Genomic DNA, 21,726 nt, shown 5'->3' with positions numbered 1-21,726 from the left:
TTCATTAATATATTTCTTATAAATGGCAGCGTGCCATTTATCAGAAGCGTACTCTCTTTTTCCAGGTTTTCCAAGTTTTCTATGCTGACATTTAGAGACATTATGATTAAGATCACTATTAAAAAAAAAAAATCCTATTCTTGTTTTACTTCAAATATTAATAGCTGTTGTAAACAAGTAGTAACAGTAACATTTTAAATTCAGTTATAATTGGGGCCATTTATTTTTAGAAAATGAACAATTTCACATACATCATTAATGTTTCTCCATATACAAAAAAACAATTGTTCTCTCATTATGACTAATGATGACTAATTGCCTTTAAATACAAACTATAATTAAAATGTTATGTATTTAGGAATGTTAATTAGCACTGTTTTTAATTTCTTTAAGAAATGCAAATGTATTAATTTACTCTGAATCAGAGGTGGTATTCAGCAGGTTCTGACCAGTTCTGAAGAACTGGTAGCGGAATTTTGAGTAATTCGGAGAACCGGTAAATACCACCTCTGACTGGCCCCACCCCCATCTATTCTCTGCTTCCCTACTCCCAGCTGATTCGGAGGAAATGGAGATTTTACAGTATCCTTCCCCTGGAGTGGGGTGGGAATGGAGATTTTACAGTATTCTTCCCCTGCCATGCCCGCCACGCCATGCTCACCAAGCCACGCCCCCAGAACCGGTAGTAAAAAAATTTGAATCCCACCACTGCTCTGAATCATAAGGTAGAATGATAAACAAAGCCTTCAGTTATTGAAGTGAGCATCCTTTTCTGGAACAACAGAGTCCTGATAGACATAATGGTAATTTGCAAACTATACATTAATCATCTGCAGTTTAAGAAAGGAGAGTTTTAGGGCTAGGCATAATGTCTATCTACTTTATTATAGGGCAGATTCAGCAAAACTGCACTAACAGACTACACTTGCCCATGTGATTCTGGGTAAATAGAAATAGTCCAATCGGTGCAGCAGTTTCTTTGTAATTTTTACAGGAATCTATGCAAAGATGGTATATCACCCCTGCTGTAATAACTTCCAGGAAGGGCAGAAGCATAATTATACTCATCTTTTACTTTGAGACTCCAACTGAGCTACTACCCACACAGCAGCCAAATATTTTTGCTGAAGAGAAAACAAAAAAATAACTGGTACAAATGTGACAAAATTGATCAGTCTGAACTCATCACAATTTTATTTTATTTTTAATATGTTGATCCTTAATCATAATAATGGATTTTATTAAGATTTGAAGTCTTCAGTTTAATTCAGTTACCCGACTGTGGAATTAGGTATGTCCATCCTTCCGAGGTAGGTAAAATGAGGACCCGGATTGTGGGGGCAATAAGCTGACTTTGTATAAACAAGAACACTGCTTGGGGGCCCCGAAAGCCCTACTAAGCAGGTATATACAAAAGTATGAAGGCTATTGCTTAACGCATTGTAAGCCGCCCTGAGTCTCCGGAGAAGGGCGGCATATAAATCGAACCAATAAATAAATAAATAAATAAATAAATAAATAAACAAACAAACAAACAAACAAACAAACAAACAAACTCTTAGTTGCTAGAATGAAAATAACATCAGTATAGTCTCTCTCTCTACCACCACCAGTAAGGTGGGCATTGGTTTCAGGTTGAGATCCAAAGCGTCCCCATCAAGAGCTAAAATTGATGATGTTGCATCCATTCTTTCTCTACTGATGTTGGGATTCATTTCCTCAGTTTCTAAAGTTCATTGGCTTACTCATCTTCCACGAAAGTCAATGAATCTAGCTGGACTGAGAAAGATCACTTTAATAGAGAGCCCCCCCCCCCCCCGTTTTGTTACGCTGATATCCTCCTGTCAACAATGAGAAAGATTTACTGTAATTTTCGGTGTATAAAACGCACTTCCCCCTCCGAAAAAAAGTGGGTGGAAATGTCTGTGCGTCTTATACAGCAAATGTTGCCAAAGCCCTGCCCACCCACCGGCTCCCAACCGCCAGCCTCTGCCTTCCAGCAATTTACCTCCTTGTAGTAAACAGCAAACAGCCTGGTCAGCTTCAGCACAGACCGATTTAGCACAAGCAGCTGATTGGCAGTTGGATTGGCCTCCCGGAATACTGCTTATCAGCTGTTCCAGGCTACAGGGATCACCACTGCCTCTCGCCGCCGTCGCCACTCATCGCTGCTGCAGCCTCTCACCGCCTCCACATGCCCCATTTTCGGCCTCCGCACATCCAATTTTCGGCCTCTGCGCGTCCCATTTTTGGCTCATTCCAGGCAGTGGGGATAGGCAGCAGCAGCAGCAATCCCTGCCACCTGGAACGGGCCAAAACTGAATGTGTGGAGGCTGAAAACGGCACGCGTGGAGGCCAAAAATGGGGCACACAGAGGTGGCAATAGGCAGCATCAGTGATGGGCAGCGACAGCGGCAACAATCCCCGCAGCCTGGAACAGCTGATAGGCAGTATTCCAGGAGGCCGATCCCATCGCCAATCAACTGCTTGTGCTAAATCAGTGTGTGCTGAAACTGACCAGGTTGTTTGCTGTTTGCTGCAAGGAGGTAAATTGTTGGGAGGCAGAGGCAGACTTTTTTCCCCTTCTTTTCCTCCCCAAAAGCTAGGTGCATCTTATACTTTGGAGCGTCTTGTAGTCCGAAAAAGTAAGTAATTTGATCTTCAGAATCTGAATTCAGTGGTCCACAGCTGAGGAAGATAGGAATAAAGAAGTAAGAAAGATTAAATGTGTGCAAATATAATACAAGTCAAGATGGAAGTATACAGGTAGTCCTTAATTTACAATCACAATTGACCCCAAACTTTATGTTGCTAAGTGAAAAATTTGTTAAGTAAGTTTTCCCCCATTTTGCGACTTTTCTCGCCACATTTGTTAGGTGAATCATTGCAATTCTTAAATTAATAACACAGTTCTTAAGTGAATCTGATTGACTTTGCTTGTCAGAAGGTCGCAAAAGGGGATCACGTGACTCCAGGACACTGCAACTGTCATAAATGTGAGTCCGTTGTCAAGCATCCGAATGTAAATGATGTGACCATGGGATGCTGCAACAGTCATAAGTATGAAAAAACATCATAAGTCACTTTGTTCAATGCTGTTTAGCTTCGAATGGTCACTAACTGAACTGTTGTAAGTCGAGGACTATCAGTATATCCTCCAACCCAGCAGAAACGTTTGTTCCATCATTCATGATTTACATCTAAGATACCTCATAGTGAAATGAAGGAATTTCATAAAGAGTGCAAATAGCCCAAGATCAAAACATCTGTCTACAGTATTCAAAAGGATTAGAGTTTTGATCATATAGTCATAGGCACTATCTTGACTTTTTAAAACTCCCCAATAGATACTCTTAATTTTCAATACATATTTAAGAATGTAAAACACTTAAAGTATTGCTTTACAATCTACTCAGCTACTAAGCTTTGTATTTTCAGTAAGACCTTTTGGCCTTGTGTTTTCAAGTTATCTTGACCACCCTTGTAGAAACTGCTACAGTACATGAATCAACCATGATCTTCAAAAGTAACAGGCTAATAGTGGTAGCCTTTCAGAACAGTTAGAAATACTTTTAATAGCAACTAATTTATTTATAGCTCTGAGCAAAGCCTTGGATAATAGCGTCGGTGGAGTATGAGTCTACTTTGTGTTCACAAAAGAGGCTGACTGATGGAAATGTGCACATCTGGACGACTTCATATTTCATCCTAGCCAAGCCATCTCTTCAGTACACACACACACACACACACACACACACACACACTAAGGGAACATGTTGTCCTGAGAATTTTCTCTTCAGAGGATACTCCCCTCCATTACTGCTGAGAAATCTAATAGGCGATTCATTCACAGAAGTTTCTGTCAAAGGTGTGACTCATTCTCTTACAATGTGAATTTCAGTCTACTTATTGAACTATTTAGTAGTCTTCTCTTGCATAGTTTAACTGCATGCCAGTTCATAAATTGGCCTGTTTTTTATAATTTTTAAAAGTTCAATTAGCATTATGAAATTAATGTAACTCTAAATGTATCATTCAAGTCCAACATTACCTTAAGTGCAGCTGAATATTAAATTTTATTAGACATAATATCTAATGAAATAAAAAGGAACATTACCAATTCTTAGTAATAGACAGAATGGCTAGAAATAATGTTTTGAATTCAAAATGTTCTACAGGGACTTTTCGCTTTTTATTTACTTACTTTACTTACTTACTTACTTACTTATTTACTTGCTTACTTACTTACTACTTATCGTTATTCCATACTATGTACATTTATTCAATAGTGGTTTTAAAAGTTTAACGTCCCTCTGTCATTCCTTATTTGTGGGACATCATGTTTTACACTGAAACACATAAATGGATAAAACCTCAAAAATTCTCACAGTTTAAATATTAGTATAACTATTTAAAATGCTTGGAAATATGCCAGAGCAAGAAATCATTATTCTCCCTGCCACCACCCATCTTAAATAAGTCAGTTGTTTTCAGAGAATTCTTAGCACTTTTGATATTAATGGTTTTATGTGAGGACAGAAAACATATTTAAATTTTAAAATGTCTATGTGACCCGTTAATTTCAAAAAAATGTGTGTTCACTCATGAAACATGGATCGGGAGGTCGGAGCCCAGCTGCCAACCTCCACATTCAGGTTATATTTACTCTCGAGATCACAGAGAAATGCGGGGAACTGTCTCCAGTTGTGTTTACCCTACATTAAAAGCTATCTCTGATTGCAATAGGAAAAGAGACTTTTTATTCAGGAATTCAACCTCCCACTTGCAGGGTCTGGAGATCTGGTAAAGATGAGATTGAGAAGACAAATAGAGGCTGCAGGTAAACAGACGGCACCAATCAATCTCCTGAGTTGTGCTGGCAATACTCACCAATACCTTTCATTGGATGAGCATCTGCGATGGATACAACCAAGAATGCAGACTGGATGGATTTCATAGATAGAAGCAGTTGATATATATGGTCAGTTCAGAATGTGTGCTGTGATCTTCTCTGAATTCTCTGAGACCAAAGCTGAGACCAAAGCTGAAGAGATAAATCAGACAATCAACGCAAAGAGCCAAGATGTCATCTTATCCCTACAGCAGCATCAGATGACCAAGAACCTCAGTTATTTGGATTCAGATTTTGGCAGGCACATAGCTGCATTGAACATAGGCAATCTGCATATTTCCTTGAAGCAGATAGCAAGGCCTCTAATAAAGGCATTCCAACATATGGTGTTATATATGAGCAGCTTCCAGACCCTTGTCCCTCTGTTGAAAAAACAACAATAACAGCCGCCTCTCTGATTTTTGGATCTGCATTCTTATCCCTCTTGTTCCTTGTCCTGTTATTCAGACAAGGTCATGGAATTTTATGGGGCTCAAACTGGATTTTTACAGATAACCGTTTCTGCTCTGCCTCTGCCTCTCTTCTGCTAGCAGATCACCAACTGTTCAAGTTACAAGACAAGTTATGTTCTCTGTGAATCTCTAAATCTTAATTGCCTTAGTAATTGGATAATTACACAATTCCTGACTAATACAGTATCAGGTGGTTTATGTCATGGCAATAAAATGTTTCAAACATGTATTTGTCTGGCTTTCGGTTTTAGCAAAACTGGCACAGGATGATATGCCAGGTGAATGAAGGTTCTCATGTTCTCCACACGCAAACACCTTGTTTGGGTCATATTTGCTCTCAGAGCCCTAAGAGGTTCAAAACTCAATTGCTTGTGACTCACTGAAGAAGTTTCTCAGAAATATGATTTTCTCCCCTCCTGTTTTTATAAATGTTGTCAGAAGCTGAGCAGGATAGAGATCTACTGGATCTACTGCCCACCAGCACTGCTTCCTTCTGATTCTGTTGGTCAGGCATTAGCGCCAGTAGTGGGTTTCTACCTGTTCACACCGGTTCGGGCAAATTGGTAACGGCGGTGGTGGGAGGCTCCGCCCACCTGCCCATGTCCCATGGACATCATCATGGATGCTCTGCGCATGCTCAGAAGGTTCTGCGCATGCTCAGAAGGTTCCGTGCATGCGCAGGTTCTGCACATGTGCAGAAGCATTGTGCAAGAGCAAAGGGCACACACATGCGTGTGCTCACAGTTCCAAACCGGTAGCAAAGATAAGTGAAACCCACTATTGATTAGCATTCTCCGAACCACCTACCTCCATCACTACCGGATCGAGTGATCCGGTCTGAACCGGGAGCATTTCACCCCTGTCTTCAGCCCACCAAGCACCCCAAGGGTTGCATGGCACTCTTTGGCAGAGCCAGGTCTTAATGCTCTTCCAGAAGGCCAGGAGAGCAGGGGCTTGCCCTACCTCCAGGGGTAAGTTATTTCATAGGGCAGGGGCAATAGCAGAGAAGGCCCTCTTCCTAGACCCTGCCAGTTGAAATTCTTAACTAATTGGACCCATAACATTCCCTCTCTGGCTGCCATTTCTGTTGCTGTTAAACAATGCTTAAAACCTCTTTTTACATGGTAGTATGTGTTACTATAGTTATTTACAAATGAACAAGGCAATCCAGTTGATCTCAATGGAAACACAATTTCTGCAAAAAACAGGAAGGGGCTTTGATCAGAGTCACAGACATCTTGACATTTTTGAGAGTCTCCTTCACCCCCAACATACCCTAATGCCTTTGCTTCCAATCATTCTGACTAATTGAAATTCACATTTTCTATTCCAAAATTTTATCATGGCAGTAATGTTGAGTGTAACACAATTCTAATACCAAATTCCTGTTGGTAGTTTATATATAAAGAGTATTCATTTGGAGCAGCACTGGCTGGGGAATTCTGGGAGTTGAAGTCCACCCATCTTCAAGCTTCCAAGGTTGAGAAACATTGACCTAACCAAACCTGCCCTTTTGGAATCACTTTATCACGCAATTATTACATTTTACTCTTGTGATTATCTTTCTACTGGTTCCAAACCAAATGTGGGAGCTGCCTTTCTCCCCTCTCTTTATTTAAGATCACTTTTAATTATAGAGTTGGCTTGCCTATAAAATCTGTAGGAGTCCTGACTGAATATAACCTCAAGAGTAAAATGTAATAATCAAGTTAAAATTACATGACCAAGTGATTGAAAAGGAGTGCTAATTAACTTCTTTCCTGGAAGAAATAAATATTTTTCTCCAGATAACTTTGAAATGCGGGATGCACTTTCCAAATTTCTATTTACCAAAAAATACTAACATTTGTCTCATTAGGTAGGTATTTTCTTAAAGTAGTAGCTACATGTGAGTCAGTATAAAACCTACGTTTTATAATCATATGTTTCACCAACTCTTCACCCTTAATTCACACAGCCATACTCTCTGAAGGGCTGGCATATTATTGTTGTTGTTGTTGTTGTTATTATTATTATTATATCTACCTCTAAGGATATTAACATATGCACCAGGGTCTCAGGGCATGGGTTAATTTAGTTGACTACAATATTTTTATTACCCACATTGAAAGTTCACACGTAGGCTTTTTGTAGTAACCACAGTACAAGGAAAGAAGCCAGCATATGAGCTATTCAGCCCACAATTTGGAAAATATGCACTCAGATCTTAACAGAGCTGGGGCTTCCCATAAACCACCAACATAGAATAACTCTTGCACCTAATAGAGAAAACTTTGGGAAAACTAGCTGCCCCATCTATCAGTGTGCTCCGTATCTTCTGGAAGAATTTAATTTCAGGAATTTAGAATACACTGATCTTGTAAACCAAAGGGATATGGATGGCATTCAAGAATATCTGTTGCAATTACAGGCACTTGAACGGTTCCTCTGATTTTTAATTGGAGAAACTGGTGGTTTACAGATCTGGTAAACAAGTGGAAAATTCCTTCTTAGATTAAAAACAATTGGGGCACTATGAAGAGAAGTAATAAAAGTAAGCAGGGACTATCTTCGTGTTGTGTCCACAGGACTTTGAAATGAGACTAGCTGGCTATCTCTTCTTCCTTTCACCTATTGTTATATTTCTGAATGGGGGCAATAAAAGTAATGGACACTGTCTGGTTTCTAGGATACAACTTTAGCCTCCTCTGATATTATTTCTCTGCTAATAAACTGCTAATGTTCAGAATGGATCTTTAAAAAAAAAAGAACATAGTTAAAGAGAGCAATAACTGATCAAGATGTAAGAAAATGCATCTTGATGGAAATAAAAACTGTTTGGATTTGCTTGAAAAGGGCTAAACAAGGAATCCCCGGTGCAGTAAACAGAAATAAAAATAAATATTTTAGACTAAAATGTTACTATTACTGTTACTATAGAAATCAGAAAAACATATTGGAGAATGAAACAAAAATCATAACAAATGAACTTCATAATCCAGCATCTGTTTCAAAATCCATTCTTGTCTGCATATAAAACAGATTTAACACCTTCCAATAAGGTGATATTGCAAAATATTTGTGAATTTCCAGATATTTCACTAGGCTAATTCTTTGAATACATTTTTTCTTTGGGGCCAACCCAAACATTTGCTTATAAGAAGATTTAGATCCGCATGATGTATAAGATTAAAAGATAAATTCAATAGAATATGTGCAAAATAGGTGGCCCCTTCCAGCATGTATAACATGAAAAAAGTAAACACCCTCTTAACAGCTTAGCCGGATCCACGGTATTATTTGATGCTTATTTGCTTCTGCAAATATTGATGATTATTTGCTTCTGCAAGACAGCAGACTAATCTTAGTTACAAAAAGGGTTATTCTATATTGGTGGTTTTGGGAAGCCCCAGCTCTGTTAAGATCTGAGTGCATATTTTCCAAATTGTGAGCTGAATAGCTCATATGCTGGCTTCTTTCCTTGTACTGTGGTTACTACAAAAAGCCTACGTGTGAACTTTCAGTGTGGGCAATGAACATATTGTAGTCAACTAAATTAACCCATGCCCTGAGATCCTGGCTGGGGTAATACTGACAGCATACGAGCCAAGCAAGGAATCCAGAAAATATGAAAACCACAGACCTGTCAGCCTTAATAAAAATGAGTGGTTAGTGCAAGTCACAGAGAATGTATGGCTAGAATTCAATGACAGATGGTGGACATGAGCAAGCACCTCATTAGTAGTTAGCTGTCTTTAAGAAACTCAATCCAGAATTTAAGACTCATCAAAACTCAATGTTTTTTATGATTCTGCTCTCAACCATTAGAATAGCTGAATAGAATACTTTGTGTTAGCTCCAATCCCATGTTAATCACCCATTTCTTTATTCGCAACGTTGTGCCTTAAAGTTTGAGGACCTTAAACAGACTTAGAGGATGTGATTAATACCTCAGTTGTGCTCCATTTTGTCTAGGAATTAAAGACAGCTTTCAGCTGGTCTCCCTTCATTTTGTCCTCACATCCATATTCCTGTGAAGTGAATTAGGTCAAGAGAGAGTAACTACTCCAAAGCTTTCATGACACAGGGTAGACTTGAACCTGGGTCTCCCAAGTGCAACTGCAGGTAGCCCTTGATTTACAACCAGTCATTAGTGACGGTTCAAAGTTATGACAGCTCCCCCCCACCCACCAAGTAACAACCTGATTTTAAAGTTCCTACAGCTGCAAAACTCTCCCCAAATCAGGTAATTGCATTTTGCAGGCTTGGCAACCTGTTCACCTTTACACTTGTTTACAGTGTCCCACAGTCATGGGACCATAATTTTTGACATTTTTTTTACTGTTTCCCCAGTTTCCAGCAAAAAAATCCCACTGGATAAATTGGATTTTCCTAACCACTGTGTTTGCTTAATATTCACCGCATTCACTAAACACCCACTATATAAAAGCTTGGAAAATCAAGTTTGATTAATTATGATTGTTAAGTTGAGGACTACCTGTATTAACCATTCTGGATCTTAGATGATATTTTAAATATCCTACTGTGTTTTTGTCAAAGCAAGCAAGTTGGCTGCCTGTAGATCATTTTTTAAAGCACCTCATACGTTCCTTTGCATGTTCCTTAGACCTATGGAAACCACGTGGAATAGTATATGTAAACCAGACATTTGAATCCCTGTGGTTGGCATATTGTGAAAAATGTCTGTTTGAGACCTGGGGATCAATGGACTGCGATAGATCACTGGTGGGTTGAGAGGTGGGGTAGTTGTATATTCAACTTATTGCTACCTTATTAACTTTCCATATGGAAAGTGGTCTTATCATGAGACCTGTAATAAGGTAATACCAAAAGCATGCTTGGCCATTGATACACAGTAGAATTATATTACCCTCTCATCTTCTCAAAGAATGTTAGACTGAGAAAGAAGCTGGGTCCTCCTGATCCAGAATATCCTTAATCCAAATTGAATAGCATTGTTTATATAATTTAAATCTCTGGATATAGTTTATATAACTGACTTCAATGCAACCACCTTCCTTTTCTAAATTTAGATGAGTAACAGTCTTCACCCACTGGAAATAAGAACTCTAGAGCCTTCCTCAGAATGAGCGCCCTAATTATGAAAAGTTTCTCTGAGCTGCCTTCTTCATTATATGAATATTTAATTCCCCCAGGCTCAGTTATGCTGTAATCAGTGCTAAATATCTATCCCACTTAAAATACTTTAGCCCTATATTTACACTAACAACATCACTGTTTAGACAAACACATGCCTTATTAGGATGAAAAATATATTTCCTTTTTAAGAATCTGAAGGAAGTTTGAAAGGATAGTTCTGGGCGTGGATCTAAGTAAAAACCTCTGGCTACATAGCAGGAGAATCTGTTCACCAGTTACAAGAAAAATTACATAATCGTTTGATGGAATGAGTAGGCAGACAAACTTCTAAATGATTCCTGATGTTTAAATATCAGAAGAGCTCATTGCGAACAATTTTCTCACAGAGTTAGCTGGGAAAAAAAATGGGGATTTTTTGAATGAAATGCATTCTCATCTAAACACTGAAACCAAAAGTACATTAACACTCATTCTGCTTCCTGAAACAGTAACGAATTTCAACTGTGCTGTATTTATTTATTTAATTTTATCTCACCTTTATTATTGTGGCAAACATACCTAATGCTCCTTCCTCCTCTCATTTTTTCCACAGCAACCTTGTGAGGTAGATTGAGTTGACTAGCCCAAAGTGACCCAGCTGGCTTTCATGCCTAAAGTGGGAATAGAACTTTCCGTCTCCTGGTTTCTAGCTTGATGTCTTAACCACTAGGCCAAATTATAAGAATTGACTCTTCTTTTAGATTTCAGACATTGAGATTTAAGGTATTTTGTAATACATTAGCTTATTTACAAATATATATATATTGCTAGCAGGCAAAAGCAGAGCCAGAACATTCTAGTCAAGTAGCCAAATCCACTCTTTTACATCTAATAGCCACATGATGACTATCAGAAAATATTTCAAATTTATAATTCTGTGAGTCTCATCTGAAAATTACAGATTTCTCTCATTCCCTTCTCAAATAGCTAACCTATTCTGTTTTTACTGTGTAGGCCCAATTTTGTCCCATTCAGAACTGAAGAAAGATTTCCATACACATGCAATAGAAATACCGGTAGCTATTCAAATTCCTTTGAGTCCAGTTCTGCCAAGATGCTGTCTAAGAACAACAGAAAAGATAATTCTGCTCAAGTTCTGGACATGAAAATAGTCCAGAAATAAGGCAGAAAGACAATATTTAATAGAAAATCTGACTTCACCCCACTACATATTTCTGGGTCCACTTCAAGCTGGCCATCATAATTATGGGCTGAATAGCTGCAGAATCATTTTTCTTCCTATATACTTATCTAGGCCCAGCAATCTCTGGAAGCTAAAGAACTGCTGATAAACAGCATAATGTATTGATAAAAAGAAACAGCTTTTGGGAGATGGAGTCCAGGCTATTTAATTCTGGAGATATGCTAATTTGGAAACCACTTACATCAGTGGTGGGTTGCTACCGGTTCGCCATGGATCTAGCGAACCGGTAGTGGTGGCGGCGGGAGGCTCTGCCCACCCACCCGGATGCTTCTGCGCATGCACAGAAGCATCGTGTGTGAGTGTGCCCACTAGCGAACCGGTAGTGACGGATTTTGAAACCCACTACTGACCTGCATGTCTTTCTAATATACCCTATCTTCCCTGGTCTTTTCATTTACCTTAGCTTTGAATGGCTTATTCTTTCTGTTATCATTTATCTGCACTAGTATAATGTTTCTTTTTAAAAAAATCTTATTTCTGCTGTGAGCTGTTTTAGACTTTTCTTATGGAAAATCTATACGGTACATAGTAAAATTAATAAATGAAGAAAATTCTTTTCCTTAAAGAAAAAGAATTTGATTTCTACTGTGAGATCAGAAGTATAATGCCTCCATAAGACAATAAAGATAAGAGACACAATCATCCATTCCAGTAATTACAACACATCAACACATAACATGCTCAGCCAAAGAGTCAGAGATGTAAGGCAACTGGCAAAACACAAAGCATTTGCAGTTCTTTAGCTGTTTTTTTTCCAGAATCAAAGTAAAAGCATAATCTAACCAACCCTATATTTGAGTTACTTGCTCTATGCAAGAGGGTTAATGCGGGTTTCTACTACCTTGAAATCATAATAGTAAAAATTAATCCTTAATCTGGTTTTTTTAAAAAATCTCTCATACTCAGAACTGGTGCACTTCATCAGCACCACTTACCACACAAAAAAACATTTCCCACAAAAGTAGAGTAATAATGTGGGGAGCTGTTCCCATATCTGTAGCTGCTGCTTGAAATGTTTGGTGGTTTGAAATTAAAGCTAAACTCTTAATGATAGAATTGCGCAACTGAGTGATTCAAACCCATCTGCAAAGCAAGTCTCTTATACGCCTCCCCCACAGAGTTATTTAGCAATCAAAACAGGCACAGTACTATAGACAAATATACAAGCAAACAATACTCTGGGAAAGCAAGGCAGGAGACTCAAGTCGATCAGAAAATAAATCATCGTGTCATCTGACTCATGGAAAAGGCAAAAATGGAAGCAAGAGGGATTACATAAGGGATTATTCAGGAGGAGACATCTAGCACGTTAGTGAGTGATACAGTCAGTTAAAGCATAAGTAGAATCAACCCTGTCCTCTTGGATTACATATATTCTCCAGGAAGCTTTCTGAAATCTATATACATGGGGTTTTTGATGACAGAAAAGGAAGTACTGTAAGCAAGCCATAAAATATTTTATTGCTTCCTGCCACTTTGCCTTACTGTAGCTTATTTGAAAAGAGTCTTGGTGGCGCAGCAGACTAAAGTGCTGTTAAGTAGCACCAGCTGCCTGCAATTACTGCAAGTTCAAATCTCACCAGGCTCAAGGTTGACTCAGCCTTCCATCCTTTTGAGGTAGGTAAAATGAGGACCCGGATTGTGGGGGCAATAAGCTGACTTGGTATAAAAAAGAACACCGCTTAGGGGGCCCCCCGAAAGCCCTACTAAGCAGGTATATACAAAAGTATGAAGGCTATTGCTTAACGCATTGTAAGCCGCCCTGAGTCTCCGGAGAAGGGCGGCATATAAATCGAACCAATAAATAAATAAATAAATTTCCTTTTTGGTTTGTAACGATGATGGAATTACACATGCTAGTCCTGAATTGAAAGAAGCCCAGACAGTCAAGTCCAGAGGTGGGTGGTTCGGAGAACCGGTAGCAAAAATCCCTGCCCCCCCCATTGCCCAGCTGAGCCACACAATCATCCGAGGCTTTTTTTTATTATTTTTAAAAGCATTTTTTTCTACAACCTCTTTGGCTGAAAAAGTGCTTTTAAAAGTTTAAAAAAAAGCCTCTGATGACCGCAGAGCTGGGATCATCAGAGGCTTTTAAAAGCATTTTTTCTATAACCTCTTCGGCCGAAGAGGTTATAGAAAAAAATGTTTTTAAAAGGAAAAACAGCCTCTGCCGATCAGCCAAGTCAGCTGGGATTGTCAGAGGCTTTAAAAGCATTTTTTTACAACCTCTTCAGCCGAAGAGGTTGTAGAAAAAAATGGTTTTAAAAGTTTTTAAAAAAAAAAGTTGGCCATGCCCACTCAGTCATATTACCCACCACCACCAAGCCACACCCACAGAACTGGTACTAACAAATTTTACATTTCACCACTGGCTGAAGGCACTTCCTCTGCCTTTTAACTTTGCAATTGTTCATTTTAACGTTGTTTTAACCTGATTTTTAACTTTAGCTTTTATATCATTTTATCTGTAAACCACCCAGAGGTACACAGATGTCATAGGAGATATAGGAATTTGAAACAAACAAATATAATACAGGTAGTCCTCAACTTACAACAGTTCATTTAGTGACCGTTCAAAGTTACAGTGGCACTGAAAAAAGTGACTTATGACCATTTTTCAATTACAACTTTTGTAGCATCCCCACAATCATGTGATCAAAATTCAGATGCTTGGCAACTGGTTCATACTTATGACATGTCCCAGGGGTCATGTGATCACCTTTTGCAACCTCCTGACAAGCAAAGTCAATGGGGGAAGCCAGATTCACTTAACAACCGTGTTACCAACTAACCAAGTGCAGTGATTCACTTAACAACTGTGGCAAGCAACCTTGTATAATGGGGCAAAACTCACCAATCTTTCACTTAACAACAGAAATTTTGGGCTCAATTGTGGTTGTAGGTCGAGGACCACCTGTACAGTCTGTCCATTTCCAAACACAAGATTCATTCCTAGTAAAAAAATAAAGGGCTAATTTTTCAGCCTATGCTAGACCTCCCTGAAATTTCCCCCTTCACTGGAAAGAAATGCTAATTTCTGGCAGGGGATCTTTATTAGTGTTGTACAAAGACTGGGATTTTTACACAGTATCCCACCCCTGTCTAGATTCTATAGGCTTTATCTTTGCTGTACGTGCACATCATTAGGGGGTAACTATTTAAGGACTAACACACTAAACATTGAATGTAAGTATGATTGCATGTTCAATTCAAGCTTTCTGTCTTGCTGTGAATAAATGAGCTACAGAATACCCTGTTGCTTATTCAGCACTTGCAAGTTTTACTTCTTAAAATGCTATCTGCATTTAGTGTTTATTTAAACGGGGGTGGTGAGGGGGTGAGAAAGTTTTGATATTATGCAACTGGAGATGAATGAATATCCATTTCACCTCTTCACCCCAGTCCCTTCCTTTGTTTCCCTTGCATCATTATTTTTTTTTCTTTTGACAGAAAGCTCCAAAAGACCTCACCAGAGGAAGAATGCAATTCAAAGAATATAAAGGAAGTTGAGAAGACCACCATTCATCTGCCCTCTTTCCTGTTTCTTTCTTTCTTTTTTCTTTTTTTAAATTTATGTTGTTTGGAAGAATAAACAGTTCAACTTTAGTGAGTCAAAAACTGGCAGCCAAGTTTTCCTAAGTGCATGTATAAACACAGGGAGACAGTCTGGTTTTTTTTTTCATTCGATGGGACCAACCCTATAAATAAAGCTCTCAGGGAAGCAAACATAATATAAAGGGCAATGCCATCAAAGTACAATGAAAAGTTGCAAGCAGATACATTTACAAAAGCAGAGGGAAATACCAAATCTATGCTAACCCCACCCAACTTCTCCCTCTCTAGTATAGGGCTTCGTCCTGGCACTGATCCTGCCGCCAGCTTTAAGAAGTCTGTCTGCTGAGCTGTCTCTGCTTCTTTGCAGAAGAACTATAATATAGTATAAGGCAGGCAGGAGGGTTCGACTCTCCCGAGCCTCCGTTCCCGCAAGGCACATTTACAGCCTGGGGGCGGACAGGGCCGGATTTAGATGAAAAGAGGCCCTAGGCTATTCCACTTATGAGGCCCTTTCACCTATAGTGAAAGTGTAATTTTAATTTTGCTAACAATTTGAATGTAGGCCCCTCTTGATCTTGAGGCCCCCTTTTGATCTTGAGGCCCTAGGCTGAAGCCTAATTAGCCTATAGGAAAATCTGGCCCTGGGGGTGGAGCTGCAGTCCTGCTTGCGCCATTCATTGCAAGCCTCAGCTGCCTGCCAACCGGAGAAGGCGGGCGGGCCTGGCTGGCAGCAACCGCAGCCTCCTTGCGTGTTTCCCCGCAGCCCCTTCTGACTGGGAGAGCAGCATGGGCAAAAGGCCTCTGCTGGGATGGGTGAATGGGGCACTGGCGAGTTGTCAGGCAGGGCCGAGAGCGCTGCCGCCGGCTTGGGAACAGCTGTCTCGCATGGGTAACTGGTTGTCCTCTGGTAAGAGGCGCGCCGGCCCTCTTGGAAAAAGTGAGGGCGCATGTGTGGCGGGCGCACACATGCGCAGTGGAGGTTGCATGTGCGCATGTGCAGTGTGAGGCGCATGCGCATTAGGAGCATTGGGTGGGTCATGTGCGCATGCGCAAATGGGGCGCCCCTTGCATTATGGGTGCTGGCACGCGAGAGCGCGCGAGGGTTTGCGCGCTCGGACTTTTGGCACACAACACCAAAAAGGTTCGCCATCACTGAACTATACCCTGCTGGTCTACAATCAAACAAGAAAAGCCAATTCAAAAGAAGTGGAATATATTTCCAAATTAGTGCGTTTTGTGGGGTGCCTCTGCATGAGGAAACCACCCCAGGTGACAGGTGCTAGAAATCTAGATGCTAAATCTAAAGGAATTGGGGCAGAATCATGTCTGTTAAGAAGAAAAGTCCAAAATTTGGAATGGCAAAACTAGGCTACCAGGTCTAAAACTGCTTAATCCAGGATAATCACAAAATAGAAGTAAAACACTAGAGAAAACCCTAACTGTGCTGCCTTTCAATTATTGTACAGATTTTTGTAGTTCCTGATGAGGAAAATGGCTGGATAAGCCAGAGAAATCAGATAATTTTATTAATCTGAAATTAAAGGCTCATTCCTGAACTCTTCAAACCACCAAGGTTTAATTATGGGTCATCTGCCAAAATTACTGTATACTGACAAGAAAATATTTACGGTACTGAGGAAACCAATACTCTCAAGGATATATTTTTTTTCCAGATAGGCATGTCTTTCCCAGCCATTAATTATGTTTGCATTCTCTGTGGCCTACACTCCTTAGAACTGAGCTGTGCTCAGGGTAGTAGTTTCAGATTAGAGGGTGACTTCCTTCCAAAGGAGAAAGATGGATGTGAAGAATTCTCTCCTAGAGGAGCTGGAACTTGCTGCATCTTAGGCTTTTGGAAATGTTTACGTCCAAGATCTAGAGAGCTTTTTTGGAAGAGAGCTGGGAATGGGATGGCAGGGGGGAAAGACCAGCGGCAACACTAGATTCTGTAGTAACACATTTGTTAAGTGGACCTGGCTTCCCTATTGATTCTGCTTGTCAGAAGGTCACAACAGATGATCACATGACCATGGGACACTGAAACCATCATCAATGAGCCAGTTGCCAAGAGTTTGAATTTGACCATGTAACCATGGGAATGCTGCAATGGTCATAAGTATGAAAAATGGTCATAAATCACTTTTTTCATTGTAACTTCAAATGGTCACTAAATGAAAGGTTATAAATTGAAGACTCATTTCAAAGAATGGACAGAGTTGGCACGCTTGTATTCATTAGTGCAAAAACATTTTTGGTCATAGTTAAAATGTAGGGTTACTATATATATAAAAATACAAAATCTGGATGACCATCAGACAATGGCAAAGTTTTCTGTACCTCTTTGTACCTCTTTAACCTCTAGTGTTTGCTGGGTTTTGTAATGTCTAACATTTCTATAGTTAGGCGTTCTGAGATAACTATGATTTACCTTTACCCAAAAATCTGGATCTTTTTTATCTAGTGATGATCTGGATTTTTTGCAGACTACATATGGTAGTTCTAATTGTTTATGAATTCTTAAATTACTGAAATTTTATACATTACTGAGCATTGTTTTTCTAACAAGCTATTAACACACACAAGCTTCTTTCATCTGATATGAGAACAAAAGAACAATTGTAACTGTATAATGTTTGAAGAATTAATCCTCTGCCAAACAAGGCATATCTTTACTATGATCAAGAAGTAACAGCACTTATGCTTTCCTAAAGACAACCTGCTAAATTATTTACCGCAATATCAGATTTAAAAAAATGAATTTCCAAAAAAGCCTATTAAGTGAATTAAGTAAATTATAATTGTTTGGTTAGAGTGCACCCATTGCAATAGTTGTATTGTATAAATTGTAGGATGGATTTATTTTTGGAAAAATGTAAAAATATTCAACATTTGACCATTTCAGGAAGGGGTTACTAGAACACTGATGCTCCAGAGATCAGAAGCACAGTCGTGTTTAGCAAAGGTATTGGAGATGAATACCAGAACTCTGAGTTTCTTCCAGCTAGATTCCTATATGCTGAATATATGTTGCTGAAGAGATGCTAATATATTTATTTTGGACCCTGCCTTGATTATTGCTTATGCGCAATAATTGAATAAAGAGTGTGATGAAAAAAGTAGAGTGTTTGGTTCTTTCAAGGATCACAGCTGTGTCAACACTAAAGCATCATATTTAACCACACCAGATGTGTTTCCTCAAGGTCTTGTTGCACTAGATTCTTTTGACTGTGGGAAGATAATTTGGGGAAGGAGTGGTTTGTCTGCTGTTTTAAGAAAAAGGAAATGAAATAGTCATCTGATTTGTTTATGGTAATAGTCCCTCCTTAATACTATACTTCCATGTGGAGGTAACCTTCGGCTTTCTGTATTAAGGGCCTTCCTAAAGGACAACCCCACAAAACTACCTTTAATTGTGCTTATAGACCAGTGATGGCTAACCTTTTTGCCATTGCGTGCCAAAAGCGGGGGGAGTGGGGGGGAGTCACAGGTGCGTGTGTCCACATCCATAATTCAATGCGCCCCGCCCTCCTGCGCATGTGCATGTGACCCCCCCACACTTCCCCCTGCTTTTGGCACACGATGACACAGTGGGCCCTCCAGAGGCTTTCTAGAAGCCTGGGGAGGGCAAAAACAGCCTTCCCCATCCCCAGTTTCCTGACTTCCGGTTGGACCAGAAGGCCTGAAAATCAGTTGGCCGGTGCGTGCATGCGTGCTGGAGCTGAGCTAGGGCAACACTTGCGTGCCCACCAATATGGCTCCGTGTGCCACTTGTGGCACCCGTGCCATAGGTTCACCATCACGGTTATAGACTCTCTTCACTTGTAGCTAACCATTAAGGCTACTATATCTGGACTGCATAAATCCAATAACTACTGAATGGCTGCAAAGATATGCAGGATAACATAATGCTTTCCTGTTCTCAAACGTACTCTGAATTTTGCAGCACAAATCTGTCACCCTGCCAGCCATGGTACAAAACTGCCTGGTACATCATTTTTATGGTTTGTTCCCATGACACTCCTTTCAACCAGAGAAGAAAATTCCCCTAAAACATCCTTAGCTGTACTAATGTCAAAGTACTGTTTTCCCTCTTAAACTTAACAGCATGAGTCATGGTGGCACGGTGGTTAGAATGCAAAATTGCAGGCTAACTCTGCCCACTGCCAGGAGTTTGATCCTGACTGGCTCAAGATTGACTCAGCCTTCCATCCTTCTGAGGTTGGTAAAATGAGGACCCAGATTGTTGGGGGCAATATGCTGACTCTGCAAAAACCACTCAGAGAGCGCTGTAGAGCACTATGGAGCGGTATATAAGTTTAAGTGCTATTGCTCTTCAGTGACAGTTGCAAGGCCTATAAAATTGTATGTGTTTTATCAACCATGCCATCAGTGTCCAGGTCAAATGACTTGTAGCAAGTAGGATCAGCTAACTTTCAGGCTGATGCAGACGTATCCTCTCACCTCTAGTTTGTGGATGATGTCCACCCCCGTTCTCTTCTCCTTGAAAGAGTTGGATAGAGTTGGTATGCCAAATGCATTCTCAAAGCATAGGAGACTGCTCTACCACTTTTACAAAGCTGTGAGGTATGTCTTCAGTGCTATCTGAACCGTCACACTCTATAGGAGGATGCAGGACAAAAATCAATAGGAGTCTGCACCTTGATAAGGGAACTATTGTTTTTCACCTATTGGTGAAAGGCTGATATGGGGCAGCTTTATATATAAGTTGATTTATATATGTATGGACCTGCACAAGAGTACTGGAGTCATATTCTCAGGCAGTTTCAGAGTGAATACCACTTAATACCACACTTGGTGCGTATGCACCAAGACAAATTCCTTGTGTGTCCAATCACACTTGGCCAATAAAAGAATTCTATTCTATTCTGCCGGACAACCATTTGTCTGAAATGATATAGGGTTTCCTGCTTGAGCAGGGGGATGGACTAGAAGACCTCCGAGGTCCCTTCCAACTCTATTGTTCTATGTTCTATATTTAGATCTTGACATCTATGTCATCTTCTTTGTTGTCTTTCCAAGTCATGTCTTATTCTAGATTTCATTTTTTGCATGCTGTGTGTGTGTGGTTTTTTTTTAACATAGTTCCTTCAGGTGGTTGTGCTGAAGCAGCAGTCAACTTGTTACTGTGAGAAACAAAACATGTCCCATTGCCATGTTACCTGTTCTTGGATATACACTTGGGTGACAGCAGATGTAATGGGTAGGTACTAAATTTAATGCTGAACAGTTGTAGAAAAACAATAGTGCTGTACAACTTTATCTCCCATAATATTCCACTGAGTCTAAATAGAAGTAATAAGTAATTCCACTGAGGCAAAGGGGAAAATAAACAGAAGACATCTAATTCTAGTAAAAACTCTTTTTATTGAATCCGTGTTCATCAGTGGTGATGAAGGTGACAAGGATGATGATTCCAGCCAGTCTTGACTCCTGACCACCAAGTTGGCAAATGCAAACAGTTTACTTGGCAATATTTTCAGAAGTGCTTTACCTCAGTGGTGAAATCCAAATTTTTTTACTACCGGTTCTGTGGGCGTGGCTTAGTGGGCATGGCTTGGTGGGCGTGGCAGGGGAAGGATACTGCAAAGTCTACATTCCCACCCCACTCCAGGAGAAGGATATTGCAAAATCTCCATTCCCACCCCACTCTGGGGCCAGCCAGAGGTGGTATTTGCCAGTTCTCCAAACTACCCAAAATTTCTGCTACCGGTTCTCCAGAACCTGTCAGAACCTGCTGGATTTCATCCCTGCTTTATCTCCTTTCTAGGATTGAAAGGGAGTGGCTAGCCCAAGGTCACTCAGATGACTTCATGCTTAAGACAGGTCTAGGATCACCATCTCCCAGTTTCTAGTCCAGTGCCTTTGACCACTACATGAAACTGGCTCACAATTGTATATAACATAATGCATAACATTATTGCATCACACAATAAATAAATTACATTATTTGAATACAAATACATTATTTGAGTACAAATTGAGTACAAATGTGTCTCATAGCCAACTACCACTAGCCATGGCTTTTGGACTTCCTTACATTTGTGTTTATTTCAATTAACAGATTTCAGCAACAGTAACAGAGTTGGAAGGTACCTTGGCGGTCATCTAGTCCAACCCCCTGCTCATGCAGGAGACCTATACTAGGGATTCGAACCGCCGAACTGCCAACCTTTCTGATCGACAAGCTCAGTGTCTTAGCCACTGAACCACCTAGTCAGGCAATTCTTATGACTGAAGATTTCTTATGATCCTAATGAAGAACACTAGGATATTTTATCTATTCAAAAGTCACGTGACCACAATTTATGACATTTTTACCAAAGTGGCGTTTACTTCCATTTTTTTTTAGCAAAAATGCCCCATAGCGAACAATAGATTTGCTTAATGATCATAAAATCACTTAACGTTCATGATGATTCACTTATCGTCTGGTCTCATAATGT

General features: G+C 39.9%; 1 long non-coding RNA gene across 1 annotated transcript in view; it reads left to right on the top strand.

Moving 5' to 3' along the window:
• Nucleotides 1-15,311, top strand: part of LOC117677233 (uncharacterized) — a 48,984-nt gene extending 33,673 nt beyond the window's left edge. Inside the window, exon 4 of the long non-coding RNA XR_015733156.1 lies at nt 15,158-15,311. This is a non-coding gene — a long non-coding RNA (uncharacterized LOC117677233). The remainder of the gene's footprint in view (nt 1-15,157) is intronic.
• The last annotated feature ends 6,415 nt before the right edge of the window (nt 15,312-21,726 follow it).

Source organism: Pantherophis guttatus, chromosome 3 (assembly GCF_059756535.1).
Source record: "Pantherophis guttatus breed Tessera chromosome 3, ASM5975653v1, whole genome shotgun sequence".
NCBI lineage: Eukaryota > Metazoa > Chordata > Lepidosauria > Squamata > Colubridae > Pantherophis > Pantherophis guttatus.
This window is presented reverse-complemented; position numbering and strand designations above follow the sequence as displayed.